The sequence below is a fragment of the Impatiens glandulifera genome, chromosome 1 (assembly GCF_907164915.1).
Source record: "Impatiens glandulifera chromosome 1, dImpGla2.1, whole genome shotgun sequence".
Lineage (NCBI taxonomy): Eukaryota > Viridiplantae > Streptophyta > Magnoliopsida > Ericales > Balsaminaceae > Impatiens > Impatiens glandulifera.
Window position 1 is genome coordinate 3,835,832 of NC_061862.1, and position 12,472 is coordinate 3,848,303.

Below are 12,472 nucleotides of genomic sequence, written 5' to 3' on the forward strand. Positions count from 1 at the left end.
ATAAAATAAAATAAAATAAACAAATGAATTAAAAAATAAATCGAAATAAAACATAAATCTCTCCTCAAGGGGGGAATTTGAGGAGATGACCCTCAATAATGCAATAATGTCTTAAATGCGGAAAGTGCAGAGTTAAAAAAAAAAAGCGCTAGTGACCCCTTTTACTGTTTTTAGACGAAAATGCCCCCGTTGCGTCACGCAACCTCAGTTATTTTATTTTTATTTTTCAAAAAAATTTTATTATGAATTTTTTTGGACGAAAATACCCCAGTTGCGTCACGCAATCGCGAGACGAAAAAAAAATAGAAAAAAAATAATAAAAATTCGGTTGCGTCACGCAACTGGAGTTGCTTTACGCAAGGGTATAATTGTCATTAAAAAAAGAGGGTCAACAACGCTATTTAAATTATGCACTCACACTATCCGCTATTCACCCTATCAGTGAGGTCATTTCCTCAAATTTCATTTCCCCTCACGGAAGGATAATCTATTGTGATAGTTTAAAATGAGTACATATAATGATTGATTGAACATTCTAAATTAATTTGTAAGTTTTTTAAAAACTTCACCTTGTTAATGAGAAAAAAAGTTAAAAAAAAATGTTATTAATACCCCTACTCTTTTTAACAATAATTTTTTAAGATTATCACTGCTATTGATTCATCTGGTCTTGTTTGGTTTCTCTCAAAAGTATTCGATAATTGGGAAAAAATTAGAGCACATTGTCCCGAACTATTTCCAGTTCTTATATTAGCACATTAGCCTTTGGTACTCTAATGTCTTTTTATCGACATTTTTCGAAACGTTCAGACTCGATAATTTACGCCCTAGAACTCACTTTTCTCTCGAATCTCGAATGAGATAAGAACCAAAATAGTGAGTGTGACTATAATTAAATTTTAATTTGTCAATGTTTTGCTAAGTCTTGTGGCCTACATTTATATTGAATCTCGTAAAACGAGACGAGGAAATGACTCTCTCGAATTTGCCTAAGTGTGTGATGATAAACCACAAATAGGACTTAAACAAAATTATACTAGCTTTGACTCTTTTAAAGTTGTTACTTAATTTACTCATCGAGAAATTAGGCAGGAAAAATATATTTTTTTTAGTCAAACACGACTTAGAAATTTCGATTTGGTCCGGTGTTTGGTTACACGTGAGAAAAGTCATCAATATTATGTCTCAAGTGGCCACCGAAGTGAATGATCTCTACTACAAATGTTTTGTCATTTTTTGAAAATATGATTTTTATACTTTTATTTGATACTTTTATTTGATAATTTATTCAAATCATATCCACATGTCTAAGGCTCTAGCTTATTTCCTAAACTAGATTTAATTATTGTACTCATATATTCTTAAGGCATGTGTCTGGGTTCATCATTTTGCGATATATAAAAATACTGAATTTTAGAGAAATTCAAACTCACTTGTGAGTTGTGAATAAGAAAGGGTAGGAACCTGTAAAGATTGCAAAAATATGAGTTAGCTTTTCAAAGAATTTATATTTTAATTTATAAAAATGAAGAATTTTATTTTTTTGAAATTTTTAATGTTGGTTGAAGCTTTAATGGAGGATTGATATCCAAGCTCTCTCGCTTTTAAACTTTCCCACCCCTGAAATAAAACTCTATGATGCTTTTTTTAAATGATTCATGCAATAATATTATGAATGGATAGTCGTTTACACATAACGACAAAAACACTAAATTTATAAAAAAAATCACACAAATATTACAAAATTAACATGTGCGGAGATCTTCCAAAAAGGAAATGAGCTCTCCAACTGAATCTATCGGCTTCCCACATCGAACATCATATAATGTTAGGATGATAGCATTGTGTTGGATCCGCAACGGTCATTTAAGATTGTTGAAAGATCTACGATTTCTCTCTAACCAAATTATCCACCATAAAAAATAGAGATATAACCTCATTGTTTCAAACCCGCAAATCTAGCTACCTCAATCCACGATTTTCAATACGCACCAATGATTCCCGACAAAACCCAAAAAATACCAGTAATACTCCAAATAATGCACTAAATACCAACAACACATACTACATCGTCTCCACCTCCTTAAGACACATACTACATCGACTAACTAAGATAACACTTACGTATATATTTATCATCAGTTAGAATCCCATTGTGGATCACACTTCTCTAACTAAATGATTGAGTCTTCGTGAGAACGGGTGCATGAGAAGATAAGGTCCCTAGTCATGCACAAAACAATTAGGGAGTATGTTGTCAGATAAAGAGTGAAATACTTTTATTTATTACAACTTTCTTTTAAGTATAATTCAAATAATACATTAATAAATAATATGAATTAAATTTTCGTAGATAAGAAAAATTCAAAGTTTAAACTCAATTGTAGGGTGCCTCCGATTAGAGGACCTAACAAAAATAGGCGTATGCCACGTATTGCAAAGAACACACGGTATTCTTTAGTAAAAGGCGAAAGAATAGTTCGCTTTGTGTTTAGTGCTTGGCTTCGTAATTTTTTGTAATCACCAACTCCCCTCTTATAATAATATCAAATCTCTATTTTCACTTCATCTAACAATGTGGGACAACACACTTTTTTGTCATTATTAAGGCTAATGGTGTTTTTTCTTCTTTTATTTAAAGAATAGGATAATTCAATAATACTTTCAAAAATTTGATACTTTTAACTATATATTATTTTATCAAATGTTAATAACAAACTATTACAATGATTTATTAGTATAGCTCCAATAAAAAGAGTTTTATTTTTAACATTTGATTTTCACTAAAAACGTTTTAATTTGAATTGAAGTTATTACTATGATGGTGGTTATAACTCGTACTTTCAAACAAGGTATATGACTCGTATTTGATATTTAATAAACTTATGTTATAGTCATTATGACGAATGTCTATGTATATCTCGGGTAACTCAAAACAGTTTGCATGCGAATGGAAATAACGACGGGGAGAAATATCGTCGCTATTGAGTTCTCCGGTCGATGAAGGGACCTAACAACCGTAAACTACGTATACTTTTTTTTCATATTATTATCATTCTAGCCGGGTAAATTTTATGGAAATAACTTATCCCGACTAGATTTTAAATCCTAGCTCGGCCCTTGGACACCTTATCAACATGACATAATGGGTAGCTCCCCATTTTTTTTTCTCTCATAAAATCAATATTCCCTCAAAAGAAAAACCCTATAAATCAAGGGAATACTTTGAAAGACCCTCATTCTCTATAAAGAACACATGCGTTCCTCGAAAAACACTCTAACAGTCGATCACAAAAAATAGCAGTTGTCCATTCATTTTCTAAAATTGATCCCACATCGCTCCTCTAACTTAAGAATGAAGTCTTTTTAAGAATGAGAGAGATGGTTATGTCTCTTCGGGGACATTCGATAAAATTTGAACGATACAGAGAAGATTAGCATAGCCCCTGCGCAAGAATGACACGCAAGAATGGTCCAAATTTTTTTTACCCTTTTTCCTTTCCGAAGCGTACGCCGGCGACCGGAGGGAAAATAGTGTAGTTTTTTGATGTGTACTTTACCGGTTTGCACATAATGACATTTGTTGATTTTTTTTTCTCAAACTAACTAACTTATTAAGATGGAAAAATAAAAGACATGTTGTGGCTCCTAGTTAGTAGGGTCTTCGTCCCTTTTTCATTCGCTCCTCTATGCCCGGTCAAGGCTTCTTTGGTTTTTCCTAATTGGATTCCTTTAATTTTTCCTAATTGGATTCCTTTAATTTTCTATCACCTGTCAATGTACGTTCTTATCTTTATTGAGTATTTTTTTGTTTGATATGTATAAACTTATAAAATCAGTTTTATACAGGGTAAAAAAACGAGTACTAGTCACCAAAGTGAATAGAATGTTTGGAAACTATCCTACCACTGATGCTTATATTATATCAATAGAAAGGCCTATAACATAATTGGAGTTACATAATATTGTTAAAAAAGTTAGTTTTTAACCAATGGATAAATATAACTTGTGTCTGTTGGATCAGATGGACAGTTGTTGTCGCACTATTAGTATATTATGTTTTGTCATTATGCTTATATTATATCAATGGAAAGGCCTATAACATAACTAGGGTTACATAGTATTGTTAAAAAAGTTAGTTTTTAACCGATGGATAAATATAACTTGTGTCTGTTGGATCAGATGGATAATTGTTGTCGCACCATTAGTAGATTATGTTTTTCCATATAATGTTACCAGGGTTTATATAAAGGTTGATTATTTAACAGAAGGATTGAACGAATAGTTTTAAAATGCCCACATTAGTTAACGATACAATCATTTATCCATGTGGGTGTAGGTTTTCTCCAATAAATTCTCCTAATCTTATTCTCCAATAATTCTAATAAAGAGTCAGGCTAGAAAGTTTGTATTCAGTAATAATTATTATTTTACAAAATAATGATTTCAAAATTAAGGGTGAATGCATTTGCAGGTATCGCCTTCATCAACACTTGAATCGTCATTTGAGTCCCTCAATGTGAAGAAATTTGATATCAAGAAATGACAATCATCAAGACAAAGAACAATAACTTTAGTTCAAATGTCTTCAAATATTTCTTTGTAAACATTGTTTATAATATTTGGATGGAGAGGAACCGCAAACATTTTCAAGAGTTCGAAATGATGTGGAGTTTTTTTGGAATGAAATTATCTTTGATGGAAACTCACTCATTCAAACGTGGAGGTAAATTCTGACTTGTGGAAAAAATTTGTTGATTTGTTAAGGATGGAGCATTGCATATGAAAAATCACCATTACTTCTGATTTCAAGCCGTTCTAAGCTTCATTGTTTGTGTCATTTACTTTTGTTCTCATACCGGTTGTTTTTTCTATTTTTTATCTTGTTGGTCATTCATTTTTGGCAAATACTTGTTCTATCTGAATCCTAAACTTTTGTAATTTTTTACCCTTTATGGGTATTTTTATTTAATGATATTATGTTGTTTATTAAAAAAAAGTCTTATCTAAGAAAACATTTTAGTGTTATAAACCAGTATATACAATAATTAACTAAAATAGTGTTGGAAGACGAATGAGAACTTCTAAAAATAAATCATCTTCAATGTTAATAAAATCTATTATGTAGAGATTTGACTGTTTCTATTAAATCTATGATGTAGGAAGAGATTGACCCAAAAATTACAATGTTAACAAAATCTAATAAGAGAATATTAAATGTATGACTTAAATATATTGGTTGTATCAACAAGCACCAGTGGTCTAATGGTAAAATAGTATCTGCCACGGTACAGACCCGTGTTCAATTCTCGGGTGCATTTATATGGAAAAATGATGATGAAATTGACTTTTATTGGCTGATTTGGGTCTGCCATACATCATCTTCTTGGATGAAAGTGAAGCTTACTGAGTTCTTCCATTTCTTTTTGTTAAAAGCACATACTTTTCTAGGACCATCATCTCCTTATGTTATAAGTTGTATTGTTATCGCCTTCTTGTTTCTAATGGCTTACTGGGTCTGCCATACATAAAAAATGTTAAATGAGGCTAATGAGTTTTCCATTTTTTGTGTTAAATTGTTATACTTTCCTAGGACCACCATCTTCTTATGTTATAAGTTGTAGTGTTATTGCCTTCTTTTTTCCATTGGCTTACTAGGGTCTGCCATACATCATCTAATTAAGATGATAAATGAGGGTTTCCATTTTTTTGTGTTAAAAAAACATAGTTTCCTAGGACCACCCTCTCCTTGTGTTATAATTTGTGTTGTTATTGCCTTCTGGTTATATATTGTTTTTGTACTTATGTATATACATCTTTTATCCAATTTCAAAATAATCAACGTAACTCAATATCTAAGCATCTCTAAGCATTTGTATAAAAGAAACTTGATAAGAAGACCATAGTAACTAGAAATCACAAATTTTTCGGATTGACTTTGTCATTTACTAATCCAAATTTCCCTTCATTTACATGTCTAACACAAAAAATAAATCATCAAAACTCCCAAAACAAAATGAGACTAAATAACCATCTTTTTGTTTTATATTGCTTTATGTTTGCATATAAAATTACTACTTTAGTTCCAAATTCTAGTGTGAGTTTTGTAAGATTATTTTTCTAAAAGATGGGGCAAATTTTATTAATCCATTTTCTTTTCGAAATTAGCCGAAGAAACGATAAAATCCATAAAAACATACATGTTAAAGTTCTAATATGGTGTGTTATAAATATTCACAACAAAAGAAAAATTCAAAAGAAAAAAAATACTAATACACTCGCATACAAAAAATAAAAAATGCACATAAACAAAATACCAATACACTGAAGTCCTAATTCAATGTAGGAACTCAAATTTTCTAAGTACATATCGGCATCGTTCAGAGTATTTCTATGTGAACAGTTCCGGTAGGATGACACCATATAGAATGAACATACAAGATAACCTAAAAGAAGCAAAACCATATAAAAACATTAAATATTATGAATGGTAAATAATTTACTTGACCAATCTTATTAGATGGTGTTTCAATTCTTTGGAAAAACATCTCCAATCATTATATGGTTAGTTCAAATGATTGAATGATACTGTAATTATTAATCGAATAATTATGTAATTCTACGACAGAGGAAGAAGAGGTAATTGTTGTTCATCCTATAATTATTGTTCATAAAATCATCCAAAACAAAAAAACAACTAGTCAGATTTAGATATGAAGACTATTTAGATCTGATTGATTCCTTGTATACTTGTAAGTGGTTCGAAACAATTTCTCTTAATGCCTGAACATCCACATGTTTAGATGTTTTGTCATAACTGACTTCAATCTTATTTACATGTTGAATTCACAATAGTTGACTTCAATCTTATTTTCATGTTGAATTCACAATAGTTAATTAGTAAATACACTTAAACTATTACAACTTAACATATGATCATCAAAAGAAATATTTACAATGGTATACACTTCATTTAGATCATATTCCGAAAAAAATCATTTCTGAGAGAGTCTATGTAACAAAACACTCATTTTCAAATAGACTCATCAATCAGATACAAAAGAAAAGAATGAAGATAAATATAGAGCCAATAAGATAAACCCTCACCCTTTACAAATACAAGATCCAATCAATTAAATCCCACCTCACATCATTGTCCACGTAACATGTTTGTACCAAAAAAATTAAAAGATGTTTCCTAACAGAAAGTGAGTGATTCTATGAACAACCAAAGCTATAGAATTCTATTATACAAGTAATATAACTAACTCTATTTTTATGTTCAAAGGAAGTACTATATAAAGGGATAGTCATATAACAACAATAGGAGCTCCAAATCTACAGTTTTCTTTATTTCTGACCTTTTATTGGTAAGCAACTATATGACAATCTCTGGAATAGCATTTTACAGATCCTATGATTTGAATTATTTAAAATAATGAAACAATCAGATACTTTTTAACCAACCTAACGAGGCTGAGGAATAAGTGTGTCATTGTCCTCTACATCACTATGAACATCTTCATTGGATGCTTCAGTTAAACCTACAAACCTAGAAGAATAAAAATAATAATAAACATATGAATTATTTGAAATAGGAAAGAAATTGAGAACTGTAATTGTAATATTCCTTCCATAAACTTCTAAGGCCTACCTACTTTCTGATACTTCCAATGATCAGGACACACCCGGACATTGTGTTTTAAATTAAGCCCCAAACTCAGAAACAAATATTCCTCATATTCTCTATTCTATCTTCCACAATAGGGGTTGAAAAATAGATGATTCATTCTCCTGCAAGATTCAACCAGAACTATTGTAAAGAATCATCCTTTACTCTTTTTCAATGCTAGGACAAAAGGATATTACATAATTCTAGGCCTTGTTTGATGAAAGGTTATTTGAAAATAATACAAATATTTCCCACCATGAATTAATTCATTCAAATAATCAACCAAATACTTTATTTTTATAATATTTTAAACATTTAACCCAAATGACATAAGTTAAGAAGGTTTGAAAGAAAACCTCATAATCACCTCCGGAAATAGGGTCTTCCCCATTCATATCTTCATTCTCGAAACCCCATGTTGCAAAATCTTCAATTCCAGTATCATCCAACTCAGCATTATCATTGATGTTGTAAGTTTCATGAAATTCTTCATTTATACTATCAAATGAAGTAAACATAATTGGTGACCTTTGACTAGTTTCATCAAATATATTCACTATGTGCTTGAGTGAGGGAGAAATCTCCTACGACATGCCTATGGAATTCACCATCCTGTCAATGCAATCTATATGGATCATAACAAGAAAATTTTCACAAAGAGATGTAAGAGTAAAGGATAACAACACACTGTAATTATTAGCATACCAATATCCAGTCAATTTTGTCCTTTATACTAAACAACTTATATTTATTTTATATTTCATTTCAGGTCCTATAAAATGAGAATAGATCCCTAGGTTATAGGAAATAAATGAATAGTGTGGAAATCTATACTCTCCTCCCTACAAAGTTCCCTTTTATATTTCCCATTGAAACAAAGTCATAATCACCATGAAATCAAAACCAACATACCTTTGGCGAAAGAAAGATCAATACTATCAAATTTCTTCACATGGAGGGTCTCAAATGACGATTCAAGTGTTGATGAAGGCGATACCTGCAAATGCATTCACCCTTAGTTTTGAAATCATCATTTTGTAAAACAATTATTATTACTGAATACTAACCTTCTAGTCTGACTCTTTCTTAAAATTATTGCAGAATAAGATTAGGAGAAGTTATCGGAGAAAACTTACACCCACATGGATAAATGATTGTATCGTTAACTAATGTGGGCATTTTAAAACTATTCGTTCAAAATATAATCCTTCTGTTAAACAATCTACCTTGATATAAACCCTGATAACATTATATGGAAATACATAATCTACTAATGGTGCGACAACAACTGTCCATCTGATCCAACAAACACAAGTTATATTTATCTATCGGTTAAAAACTAACTTTTTTAACAATACTATGTAACCCCAGTTATGTTATAGGCCTTTTGATTGATATAATATAAGCACCAGTGGTAGAATAGTTTCCAAATATTCCATTCACTTTGGTGACTAGTACTCGTTTTTTGTACCCAGTATAAAACTGATTTTATAAGTTTATACATATCAAACAAAAAAATACTCAATAAAGACAAGAAAGTACATTGACAGGTGATAGAAAATTAAAGGAATCCAATTAGGAACAACCAAAGAAGACTTCATCGGGCATAACGATTGGGGAATTCATAACACCCTTCCTAATAAAACCTATATTAAATGTCACCATAAACAGGTAAAATTACAAGGAATTCATCCACCTTTTCCTTTCACCTTTTCCTTTCTTGTGATGATTCTCAATACCACTATACCAGCAAATACCAAATTCTTATATATCCAAAATTTTCAAACATGTGCATACAACAAAGAATAAATCATTTCTTGTAGATCTCTGAACAATGTTAAGAGATCCTCAAAAAAGATATGTATTCTTAGACGCTAATCTAATATCAGGACTTTTGTTTGCTGTCTGATTATAAACAACTTTTGTCTCAGTTGACAGATACACTATTTTGTACGATTTATAAGCAGATGTAGAATCCAAACACACAATAATGGACATTGTTTCAGCCCTAATTTGTTGGGATTCAAATTAGTTCAAGTTGTATCCCTGTAGCTAAATCAGAATTATGTGACCACTTTCATCATCACACTATAATGTAGGCACGCATATTATTACACAAACAAACAAATAAAGGGAAAACATATTATGACTTGGGAAATTAAAGGTTGCGAGCTAATCATCTGGATTTTATACAAACTATATACATGTGAGTGCGTTTGTAAGTTGTAATTTGTATGGAGAGTACAACGGCTCACTCATAAAGATGGTTCAACTAAATAAGTCAAATATATACTCTAATTCATCCTTAAAACAAAGAAGTATAACCATTTCTCACTCATAAAGATGGTTTAATCATCTAGTGCAGCGATAACAACCTAGCATCAAAATCCAACTGAAAATAACTGAGAAATCCAAAACACTACAACAAGGGGAAAATCTATGATCTAGACATGAAAAATAAAACCAGTGACCTAAATAAATCGCATATAAACCTCCTTGCATTCTTAAAATATATAAGTATAACCATTTATCACTCAAAAGACTTCCAAGACCCGAAGATGAAGGAAAACCCTAATGGTCGGAGAAGAATGTTACTAACCTCGTGGGTGCAACAATCTGGCTGCGGAGAGTCAAGGGATGATAGTGCAGATGAAGGCAAGCCCTAATGGTTGAAGAAGAATGTAACTAACCTCGTGCGCACGACAATCTGACTGCAGAGAGTAAAAGGATGATAGCACAGAAATCTGGCTGTAGAGTAGAAGGATGATAGTCTAATTAACAAGCAGAAGGATTTTTTAGGTTAGAGAGAATTGGTCAGCGTAGAAAGAAATAAATGAGTTAGGCTTGATAATTAAAAACTGATTCTAGTTTTAAAATATATATATATATATATAAGTTAAAATTCTAGTATTAAATATAATATAATGTTTAATTTATTTATTTTTGGTTTATATTATTTTTTACTTTTAATTGAATTAATTTTAAATACTTAAATAAAAGACAGATGTTAATAAAAAAAATTAATAATACTATAAAAATTTTAAATTTTATTGATTAAATTTTAGTGTAAATAAAATTTTAAGTCAAATTTTATTTTAAAATTTTAAAATAGTGAAATAAAATATTTATAAAGTTTAAAAATAAAACATAAAAAATATTAAATTTATAATAGTTAAATTTTAAGGTTTTTAACAAAGTTTGTATATATAAAAAAATAAAGGTGGTTGTAAAGTATAAAGTTTGGCAAAAGTTTTTACTTTTTTAATTTTTACCCACGAGTCACGACTTAATAAGCGTTGGCATATAAAGGTGGCTGAAAGTGTGTTTTGTTGTAGTGCATTTTCGAGAAAATAAACAATGGTCTATAAATATAATAGAATTATTTTATTATTACTTACGGATAATAGTGGAATCAATAGCGCAGAGTCAAAAGAGAATTATAACCAATTAAACATACTTTATGAGCAATGCTTTCATGCGGTGCTAACGATTTAATAATTATCTTTGTAGTTCTAGAATATTTTAGTTTATGTTCGAAGTGTCTATCTAAGTGAATAAATGGACTTTTTCATCTTTTGACAAAGACTTGTGACATCTGTTATGTCAATGACACTACTTCGTTTTGTTTTATCTAATCACTTTTTTTTTGTCAAAGATGCTTTTCTATTCGAAATATATATTCCAAAAAATGGTTTCTTAATTACAATATTGATTTAGGACCCTCAATTCTCTTTTCTATAATCACTTTTAATACCTGTTCCGGAAAGATAGGACAATTATGTTATTATTAAACTTGTTGAAGAGATTAAATATAACCAAGTTATATCTTTTTTAATGAGAGGTTGAATTGAACTACGAATTGAATCAGTTTCTCGTCAACAAAGAGCACAATGCAAATAGTTTATGCAACTTCAACATCGGTTGGTAAACCTGATTTAAAAAAAATCTATTAGATCGTGTTCTTTCTCTGCTTATTTTTTATTTTTGAACCGATGTGGGACTTCTTTACATTCTTTCACAATTATTAATTATTAACCTCTCTTTTGTCATAAAATAAATTAATGAAAATTATAATAATATTATATATTTAAATTTAACTTATTGTAAAACTAATAATGTTTTACCAATATTCAATTTTTTTTTTCAAGTATCTTATATAAGAGTTATAATATGATTAAATTGAGTTATACAAAGACCTTACTTTGCTGGTCTAGGATATGATTAAATTAAGTTATAAAATATATATTTGTAAACACAACTATAATCTTATCAAATCAAGTTTTGGAATATTTATATATTTTTTTAATTTAGCAGAGTTTAAATTTTAAATTTTTTTTATTGACGAAAATTTAATTCATATTATTTATTAATGTATTGTTTGAATTATACTTTATTTTATTTTTTTTTTGTAATAAATAAAAGTATTTCACTCTTTATTTGGCATACTTCCTTTGAATTGTAATCCTTCAAAATTATTTTTGTTTAGATGCGCAGATTAATTTTTTACATGTTCAAAATAAAATTCTTACATCCAAATTATTCTATGCATGACAAGGGACCTTATCTTCTCTTGCCCCCACTCTTGGGAAGTATTTAGTTAGAAGAGCGAATAAAAAAGGGACAAAGGCCCTACTAACTAGAAGACAAAACATGTCTTCTATTTTTTTCATTTTAATAAGTTAGTTAGTTTGAGAAAAAAAATCAAAATTAAAGTGTTTTTAGCGAAAATCAAATATTTAAAATAAAACTCTTTTTATTGGAGCTAAACTAATAAATCATTGTAATATTTTTGTTATTAAC

The 12,472-nt window shown here is 29.7% G+C and overlaps 1 non-coding gene and 2 pseudogenes across 1 annotated transcript; 1 reads left to right on the forward strand and 2 right to left on the reverse strand.

Moving 5' to 3' along the window:
• Positions 1 to 2,389: 2,389 nt before the first annotated feature.
• On the reverse strand, positions 2,390 to 2,504 carry LOC124922902. Its single transcript, XR_007097950.1, has one exon. It is a non-coding gene; the product is annotated as a U5 spliceosomal RNA (small nuclear RNA).
• An 885-nt stretch (positions 2,505 to 3,389) lies between these two features.
• Positions 3,390 to 3,485, forward strand: LOC124923044 (annotated as a pseudogene).
• Positions 3,486 to 7,467: 3,982 nt separating this feature from the next.
• The window catches only part of LOC124927219, a 53,865-nt pseudogene continuing 48,860 nt past the window's right edge, over positions 7,468 to 12,472 (reverse strand).